This window comes from Somniosus microcephalus, unplaced genomic scaffold, assembly GCF_052327205.1.
Source record: "Somniosus microcephalus isolate GS21.2 unplaced genomic scaffold, FLI_Smic_1.0 unresolved_chr2, whole genome shotgun sequence".
Classification (NCBI taxonomy): domain Eukaryota; kingdom Metazoa; phylum Chordata; class Chondrichthyes; order Squaliformes; family Somniosidae; genus Somniosus; species Somniosus microcephalus.
Window position 1 is genome coordinate 23,577,830 of NW_028225180.1, and position 9,437 is coordinate 23,587,266.

General features: G+C 47.1%; 3 non-coding genes across 3 annotated transcripts; all 3 read right to left on the bottom strand.

Annotated features, from left to right (window-relative positions):
- Positions 1-508: 508 nt before the first annotated feature.
- On the bottom strand, positions 509-581 carry trnat-ugu (transfer RNA threonine (anticodon UGU)). The gene has a single exon. It is a non-coding gene; the product is annotated as a tRNA-Thr (tRNA).
- Positions 582-3,143: 2,562 nt separating this feature from the next.
- Positions 3,144-3,216, bottom strand: trnat-ugu (transfer RNA threonine (anticodon UGU)). Its single transcript has one exon. It is a non-coding gene; the product is annotated as a tRNA-Thr (tRNA).
- Positions 3,217-4,232: 1,016 nt separating this feature from the next.
- On the bottom strand, positions 4,233-4,305 carry trnat-ugu (transfer RNA threonine (anticodon UGU)). The gene has a single exon. It is a non-coding gene; the product is annotated as a tRNA-Thr (tRNA).
- Between the last annotated feature and the right edge of the window lie 5,132 nt (positions 4,306-9,437).

Genomic DNA, 9,437 nt, shown 5'->3' on the forward strand with positions numbered 1-9,437 from the left:
TAATTCTTCAACCACGATATGGACCAATATTTCCCGATCTTCAAGGAAAATAGGGGAATTTTGCAAACCCCTACAATTCCCCTCTCTCTATCTCATTCCCTCTCCTTCATTCTTCTCTTCCCACTCTGTCACTCCCTCGATCTCCTTCCCCTCTTTGTCTCCCTTGTTTTCCCTCCTCCATCTGCCTCTCACCTTGCCGCTCTCAGCATCCTCCCTCTCCAACTCCCACTTCTGCCTCTCTCTCCCCTCGTTCTCCCTCCCTCTTCTTACGCTGCCTTACCGCTTCCCCTCCCTCCCTCCTTCTACTCTCCCCATCCTCCCTCCTTCTACTCTCCCCATGAGGAAAGGACAGAGTGAGAGATTAGGAGGAAGGGAAGTGGTGAGAGAGCGGCAGGCAAAGAAAGGAGAATTGAATGGAAGGAGAGGGGGAGATTGAGCCTGCTCTCATGTTGGTCTCAGAGCTGTTTCACACTTAAAGTAAACATGCTGTGAATTAACAAATTTGCAGAGGCACCAGTGAGAATTGAACTCACGACCCCTGGTTTACAAGACCAGTGCTCTAACCCCTGAGCTGTGGAACCACTGATACAGAATTACTTCTCATTCCAGTTAGTGCAACACAACAGGGCTGATCACCTGACCATGGTAAAGGATAGCAAACTGAGAAAAACCTTGACAATGTACAGACTTAGTGAACATAGCCTGGCGATCGAAAAAGGTAGACACAGGCAGACCCGGCTACCAAGAGAGGACAGGATATGTTCTCATTGCAGTCAGGGTGTGGTGGAGACAGAGATGCACTTCCTCACAGCTTGTAGAAAATATCAGGGCATAAGGGAGAATTTCTACCCAAAATTCACAAAAATATGCCCGGAATTCAGAAATTTGAATGACAACCAAAAACTCCCATACCTACTAGGGGAAGAGAGAAATTGTGTAACCTTAGTGGCACACTATGTTACGGCTTGCCATAAACAGAGGGACAACCAGTAAATATAAGAAAAGAGTTTATACAAATTATATGAATGTATATTTATACACTCAGGGATATATCTGTTTATCCACTGTATGGATAGATCAGTGTTTATGTGTTCAACCATGAATGTTTTTCGATGCTTTGGCAACATAAGATGTACCTTGTCATCATGCCAATAAAGCGATTTGAATTGAATTAAATTGAATAGTGCTGTGCGTTTGAAGAATGAGGCAGGGCGCAGTTCACCACTCAGATTGTGTCTCATCCCCCGATACCTGCCTCAGGCTCTTCAATAGTCATCTCTCAACAACAATAGAGCAACTTCCACGTACTAAAACGTCCCAAGGCCATTCAATTACACTCTACCTCTCTCTCAGTCTCTCTGCCTCCTTCTTTCTATATTTCTCCCTCTTTGTGTCTCTACCACTCTCTCTCTATCTTTCTCTCTATCTTTCTGTCACTCTCTGTCACTCCCTTTCTACCTCTTTCTCTTTTTCTCTGTGTCTCTCTCACTTTCTCTCTGTTTCTCACTCTCATTTTGCCTCTCTCTCTCTCACTTGTTCTCTCTCTCGCTCAGTTTCTCTCTCTCCTCTCTCTTTCTCTCTCTCAATTTCTCTGTCACTTTCTCTCTCTCTCTTTCTCTCAGTTTCTCTCAATTTTTCTCAACCTCACTTTCTCTCTCTCTCTCACTTTCTCTCTCACTTTCTCTCTCTCGCATTGACTATCTCAATTGCTCTCTCGCTCTCCCTCTCTCACTTTCTCTCTCTTTTTCTCTCTCACACTCTCTTTCACTCTCTCTCTCTCTCATTTTCTTTCTCTCACTTTCTCTCTATCTTTTTCTCTCTCACTTTCTCTCTATCTTTTTCTCTCTCACTTTCTCTCTCTCACTCTCATTTTCTCTCCCACTCAATTTCTCTCTCTCTCACTTTCGCTACCTCCTCTCTCTTTCTCTCTCTTTCTCTCTCTCACTTTCTCTCTCTCTCATTTTCTCTCCCTCCATCCCTTTCTCTCTATCTCTCTTGCTCTCACTTTCTCGTTCTCTCTCTCGCACACTTTCCCTCTCACTCACATTCTACCTCTCTTGCTTTATTACTCTCACTTTCTCTATCACATTCTCTATCACTTTCTCTCTCTCCCTTTCTCACTCTCTCTCACTGTCTATCTCTTTCTCTCTTGCTCTTTTTACACTCTCTCACGTTCACTCTCTCTTTCTCTCTCTCTCTCTCTCTCTCTCCTTCTCTGAGTTTCTCTCTCTTTCTTTAACACTCTCACTTTCTCTCTCAAATTCTCTCTCTCACTTTCTCTCTTTTTCGCTCTCTCACTTTCTCTCTCTCTCCCCTTCTCACTCTGTCTCTCTGCTTCGCTCTCTCTCCCCTTCCACCTCTCTCCTTCCCTCTCTCTATCTCCTTCCCTTCAACCTTCTCTTCCCTCCCCCTCTCCCCTTCTAACTCTGTCACTCCCTCTTCCCTCTATCTCCTTCCCTCCTTTTCTCTCTCCTCTCCCTTCCCAATCTGTCCCTCCCATTTCCCCTCTCTCATTTCACCCTCCTCCATCCGCCTCTCTCTCCCCTTCCCCTCACTCCCTCCTCTCTTCTCTTCTCTCCCTCTCTCTTCTTTTCACTCTGTCTCGCCGCTTAACTCTCTCTCTCCCATTCCGCCTCTCTCCTTCCATCTCTCCACTTCCCCTCCCTCTATTGCCTTCCCTCTCCACTTCACCCACACTCTCTCCCCTCCCTCTATCTCCTTCCCTCTCTCCACTTCACCCACACTCTCTCCCCTTCCCTTGTCTCTCTCCCTCCTTCTACTCTCCCCAAGAGGAAAGGACAGAGTGAGAGGGGGAAAGAGAGAGGAAAGGGGAGAGAGTAGGAGGAAGGGAAGTGGTGAGAGAGCGGGGAAAGTGTAGAGAGAGGAGGTGAAGGGGAGGTGGGGAAGGTGAGAGAGAGGCGGAGGGAGAGAGAGAGTGAAGAGGGATGTGTAGAGAGAGGGTGAAGGGGAGAGAGAGAGAGGGGTAAGGAGGAGAGAGAGGCAAAGAGTGGGAGTTCAGGGGAATTGAACAGAAGGAGAGGGGGTGGTGGAGGTGGGGAAGGGAGAGAGAGCCTGTTCTCGGGTTGGTCTCGGAGCTGTTCCATATTTAAAATTAAACATGCTGTGAATTAACAAATTTGCACAGGCCCCCGTGAGATTTGAACTCACGACCCCTGGTTGACAAGACCAGTGCTCTAACCCCTGAGCTATGCAGCCACCTGTACTGGGTTGTTTCTCATTCCAGTTAGTGCTGTGTGTATGAAAAATGAGGCAGGGCGCAGTTCACCACTCAGATTGTGTCTCATCCCCCGATACCTGCCTCAGGCTCTTCAATACTCACCTCTCAACAACAATAGAGCAACTTTCACGTACTAAAACGTCCCATGGCAACTCAGTTACACTCTCGATAGCAAAATACTGCAGATGCTGGAAATCCGAAATAACAACAGAAAAGGATGGAAAAACTGAGCAGGCCAGGCAACATCCTTGGAGAGAAATTATAGAGTCAACGTTTCGGGTCCGCACTGAATACAGGGCTCACACAGAACACAAGGCCCGCACTGAACACAGGGCCCGCACTGAACACAGGGGCCGTACTGAACACAAGGCCCGCACTGAACACAGGGGCCGTATTGAACACTAGGCCCGCACTGAACACAGGGCCCGCACTTAACACAGGGCCCAGGGCCCGCACTGAACACAGAGCCAGCGCTGAACAGAGGGCCCGCACTGAACACAGGAATCGCCCTGAACACAGGGCTCGCACTGAACACAGGGCCCTCACCGATAACAGGGCCTAGACTGAACACAGGGCCCGAACTGAACACAGGGCACTCACGGAACAGAGGGCCCCCTTTCTCTCCCCCTCTCTCTCCCCGCCTCCCTCCTTCCAGCTGTCCATTTCCCCTCTTTATCTCCTTCCCTTTTCTCTCTCCCCTACACACTCTCTCCCTTTCGCCTCTTCTCTCCCCATCCTCCTTCTACTCTCCCCAAGAGGAAAGGACAGATTGAGAGGGGGAAAGAGAGAGGAAAGGGGAGAGAGTAGGAGGAAGGGAAGTGGTGAGAGAGAAGGTGAATGGGAGGTGAGAGAGAGGGTCGCAAAGAGGGGGAATTGAACGGAAGGAGAGGGAGAAGTGGCGATTGGGAAGGGCGAGAGAGATTTTGATCTCGTGTTGGCCTCAGAGCTTTTTCATACTTAAAAGTAAACATGCTGTAAATTAACAAATTTGCAGAGGCCCCAGGGAGATTTGAACTCACGACCCCTGGTTTACAAAACCAGTGATCTAACCACTGAGCTACGGAGCCACCTGCAGAGGAGTGCTTCTCATTCCAGTTAGTGCTGTGTGCTTGAAGAATGAGGCAGGGCGCAGTTTATCACTCAGATTGTGTCTCATCCCCCGATATCTGCCTCAGGCTCTTCAATAGTCGCCTCTCAACAACAATAGAGCAACTTACATGTACTAAAACGTCCCAAGGCAACTCAGTTACACTCTATCTCTCTCTCAGTCTCTCTGCCTCCTTCTTTCTATATCTCTCCCTCTTTGTGTCTCCACCACTCTCTCTCTATCTTTCTGTCACTCTCTGTCCCTTTCTAGCTCTTTCTCTTTTTCTCTGTGGCGCTCTCACTTTCTCTCTCTTTCTCTCTCCCTCTCTGTTACTTTTACTCTCTCTCCCCTTCGCCCTTCCTCAGTATCATTGCTCTTCCTCCATCCGCCCTTCTCTCATCTATTCTCTCACACTCTCCACTTTCCCGCTCTCTCCCCTTCTCACTCTGTCTCTTGCCCCCTTCCACCTCTCTCCTTCTGTAGGGGGGCATCTTTTAACTGGTTTACGGTAATTTGCCTGGTCAGGCAGCTTTGCCCGCACCCTGACCAATGCCAACCTTTTACCTGGTTTACGGTAATTTACCTGGTCAGCAGCCTTTGCCTGCTACCCTTAAACCAATTCAAACAGCGGTTTCGAATCGCTACCCCACCTTCCAGTTCTGACTGAAGGACTTATAATTAATGATATATTAAAAGCGGACAACTGGTCTGGGTGTGAGAAAGTCAAACTTTATTAAACTAAAGAAACTGTAATCAAATTTAAACTATACCACATGAACACAGTAATTACAGTAAAATTGCTTAAATGGGGGAAGGCAGACGGCAAAAATGAGGGATTGATGGCTACAATGTTGATTAAACAATCTTAGCAATTTCCCCTAAATCACCCCCCCCCCAACTCCTGACTAGGTGGCCTTGCTGAGGAGTCAGAAACCCTGCTCACCTGTGGTCCAGCGAAGTAAGAGAGAGAGATAGCTTCTCAGGAGCTAGCTTTTATATCCTGCCAACTCCTGTTTGGCACTGAAAAAGGTCTGTATGCAAAATTCGCGCCCAAAAGTTCCAATACACAAAAGAGAAGCCATGACTGGCTGATTCAAAGTGACTGATTTAATGTGTCTGCACTCTGGGGCTGAAGTGTACCCGCCCACATCCGGAGTTCACCTGGGCTAAAACAAAAGGGAATCCAACTGCCTTATTGTTTAGAATTGGGTGATTCAAAAACCCATTCATTCCTAAACTGTTGCATATCAAAAGTCCTTTTCCTGAGTTTAGATATATCTATTGTGTGTAAGTGCTTTGAATGGGTTTGGATTTTCTGTGTAAATAGAAGCCAATTGTTCTGCGGTTTCGGTTCAAGTGGGCTAATCCCTGAAGTAAATTAACATCCTGCAGTTTCGTATAAACAAACCTTGCCTCTCCACAAAAGGGAAACTCCCTGGTTTGATTGACAGGTCTTTCACACAGACACATTACAAGCTGTACAAGCTGCTTTTCCAAGCCGCACTGTTCTTGGCCAATGCTTTCTGACGGCCATTTTAAAACCTTTTTGTGATTGACCAGGCTCAAGGGCACAAATTCAAATCAAATGTACTATCTTAATGTGTGCGAATATTTCCACAGAACTCCTCGATTCTGGTGTTGTCCACATGCTGCCCATCTCAGAGCAGTCTTTCGTGGCTCTGAGTATGCTTTAAAAACATTGATCCAACCCAGCGGCAATTCAAAACACATAATTCTTCAACCACGATGTGGACCAATATTTCCCGAACTTCAAGGAAAATAGGGGAATTTTGCGAACCCCTACACTTCCCCTCTCTCTATCTCCTTCCCTCTCACCCCTTCCCTTCATTCTTCTCTTCCCTTCTAACTCTGTCACTCCCTTTGCCTCTATCTCCTTCCCTCCCCTTCTCTCTTCTCTCTTTGTTCCCCTGTTTCATTTCCCCCTCCTTCATCTGCCTCTCTCTCCCCTTCCCTCGCTCTATCTCACCTTGCAGCTCTTGGCATTCCCCCTCTCCAACTCCCACTTCTGCCTCTCTCTCCCTTTCCCCTCGTTCTCCCTCCCTCTTCTTTCTCTTTTCTCCTCATGCTGTCTTACCGCTTCCCGCCTCCCTGCTTCCAGCTGTCCACTTCCCCTCTCTCTATCTCCTTCCCTTCATCTCTTCCCATCCTCCTCCTTCTACTCTCCCCAAGAGGAAAGGACAGAGTGAGAGAGGAAAGGGGAGAGATTAGGAGGAAGGGAAGTGGTGAGAGAGAGGCAGGCAAAGAGATGGAGTACAGGGGAATTGAACGGAAGAGGAGAGGTGGAGATTGAGCCTGTTCTCGTGTTGGTCTTGGAGCTGTTTCACACTTAAAAGTAAACATGCTATGAATTAACAAATTTGCAGAGGCAGCAGGGAGATTTGAACCCACGACCGCTGGTTTACAAGACTAGTGCGCTAACTCCTGAGCTATGGAGCCACCTGCACTGAATTATTTCTCATTCCAGTTAGTGCTGTGCGTTTGAAGAATGAGGCAGGGCGATCGAAAAAGGTAGACACAGGCAGACCCGGCTACCAAGAGAGGACAGGATATGTTCTCATTGCAGACAGGGTGTGGTGGAGACAGAGATGCACTTCCTCACAGCTTGTAGAAAATATCAGGGCATAAGGGAGAATTTCTACCCAAAATTCACAAAAATATGCCCGGAATTCAGAAATTTGAATGACGACCAAAAACTCCCATACCTAATAGGGGAAGAGAGAAATTGTGTAACCTTAGCGGCACACTATGTTACAGCTTGCCATAAACAGAGGGACAACCACTAAATATAAGAAAAGAGTATATACAAATTATATATGAATGTATATTTATACACTCAGGGATATATCTGTTTCTACACTGTATGGATAGATCAGTGTTTATGTGTTCAACCATGAACGTTTTTCGATGCTTTGGCAACATAAGATGTACCTTGTCATCATGCCAATAAAGCGATTTGAATTGAATTGAATTGATCAGTGCTGTGCGTTTGAAGAATGAGGCAGGGCGCAGTTCACCACTCAGATTGTGTCTCACCCCCGTTACCTGCCTCAGGCTCTTCAATAGTCACCTCACAACTACAATAGAGCAACTTTCCCATGCTAAAACGTCACAAGGCAACTCAGTTACACTCTATCTCTCTCTCAGTCTCTCTGCCTCCTTCTTTCTATATTTCTCACTCTTTGTGTCTCTACCACTCTCTCTCTATCTTTCTGTCACTCAATTCAATTCAATTCAATTCAATTCAAATCGCTTTATTGGCATGACAAGTAACATCTTATGTTGCCAAAGCATCGAAAAACATTCATGTTTGTTCACAAAAATACCGATCTATCCATACAGTGTATAAACAGATATATCCCTGAGTGTATAAATATACTTTCATATAATTTATATATTCTCTCTTCTTATCTTTAGTGGTTGTCCCTCTGTTTATGGCAAGTTGTAACATAGTGTGCCGCTAGTGTTACACAATTTCTCTCTTCCCCTAGTAGGTATGGGAGTTTTTGGTCGTCTCTGTCACTCCCTTTCTCCCTCTTTCTTTTTTTCTCTGTGTCTCTCTCACTTTCTCTCTGTTTCTCACTCTCATTTTACCTCTCTCTCTCTCACTTGTTCTCCCTCTCTCTCTCTCTCTCAGTTTCTCTCTCTCCTCTCTCTTTCTCTCTCTAAATTTCTCTGTCACTTTCTCTCTCTCTCTTTCTCTCAGTTTCTCTCTCTCCTCTCTATTTCTCTCTCTCAATTTTTCTCTGTCACTTTCTCTCTCTCTTTCTCTCAGTTTCTCTCATTTTCTCTCTCTCTCACTTTCTCTCTATCTTTTTCTCTCTCACTTTCTCTCTCTCACTCTCACTTTCTCTCCCACTCAATTTCTCTCTCTCACTTTTGCTACCTCCTCTCTCTTTCTTTCTCTTTCACTCTCTCACTTTCTCTATCTCTCATTTTCTCTCCCTCCATCCCTTTCTCTATATCTCTCTTGTTCTCACTTTCTCATTCTCTCTCTCGCACACTTTCTCTCTCACTCACATTCTATCTCTCTTGCTTTATTACTCTCACTTTCTCCATCACATTCTCTATCACTTTCTCTCTCCCTTTCTCACTCTCTCTCACTGTCTCTCTCTTTCTCTCTTGCTCTTTTTACTCTCTCTCACTTTCTCTCTCTCTCTTTCTCTCTCTTTCCCTCTCTTACTTTCTCTCTCTCTCTCTGACTTGCACTCGCTCTCTCGCTTTCTCTCTCTCTCCCCTTCTCACTCTGTCTCTCTGCTTCGCTCTCTCTCCCCTTCCACCTCTCTCCTTCCCTCTCTCTACCTCCTTCCCTCCTTTTTCTCTCCTCTCCCTTCCCAATCTGTCTCTTCCATTTCCCCTCTCTCATTTCCCCCTTCTTCATCCGCCTCTCTCTCCCCTTCCCTCGCTCTCCCTCCCTCCTCTCTTCTCCCTCTCTATTCTTTTGACTCTGTCTCTCCGCTTAACTCTCTCTCTCCCATTCCGCCTCTCCTCCTTCATCTCTCCACTTCCCTCCCTCTATTGCCTTCCCTCTCCACTTCACACACACTCTCTCCCCTTCCCCTCCCTCTATCTCCTTCGCTCTTTCCACTTCACCCACACTCTCCCCCTCTCTCCATCCCTTTGCCCACACTCTCTCTCCTTCCCCTCTCTCTATCCCTTTCCCCACACTCCCTCTCCTTCCCCTCTCTCTATCCCTTTCCCCACACTCTCTCTCCTTCCCTTCTCTCTATCCCTTTCCCCACACTCTCTCCCCTTCCCCTCTCTCTATCCCTTTCCCCACACTCTCTCCCCTTCCCCTCTCTCTATACCTTCCCACACTCTCTCCCCTTCCCCTCTCTCCATCCCTTTCCCCACACTCTCTCTCCTACCCTTCTCTCTATCCCTTTCCCCACACTCTCTCTCCTTCCCCTCTCTCTATCCCTTTCCCCACACTCTCTCCCCTTCCCCTCTCTCCCCTTCCCCTCTCTCCCCTTCCCCTCTCTCTATCCCTTTCCCCTCTCTCTATCCCTTTCCCCACACTCTCTCTCCTTCCCTTCTCTCTATCCCTTTCCCCACACTCTCTCTACTTCCCCTCTCTCTATCCCTTTCCCCACA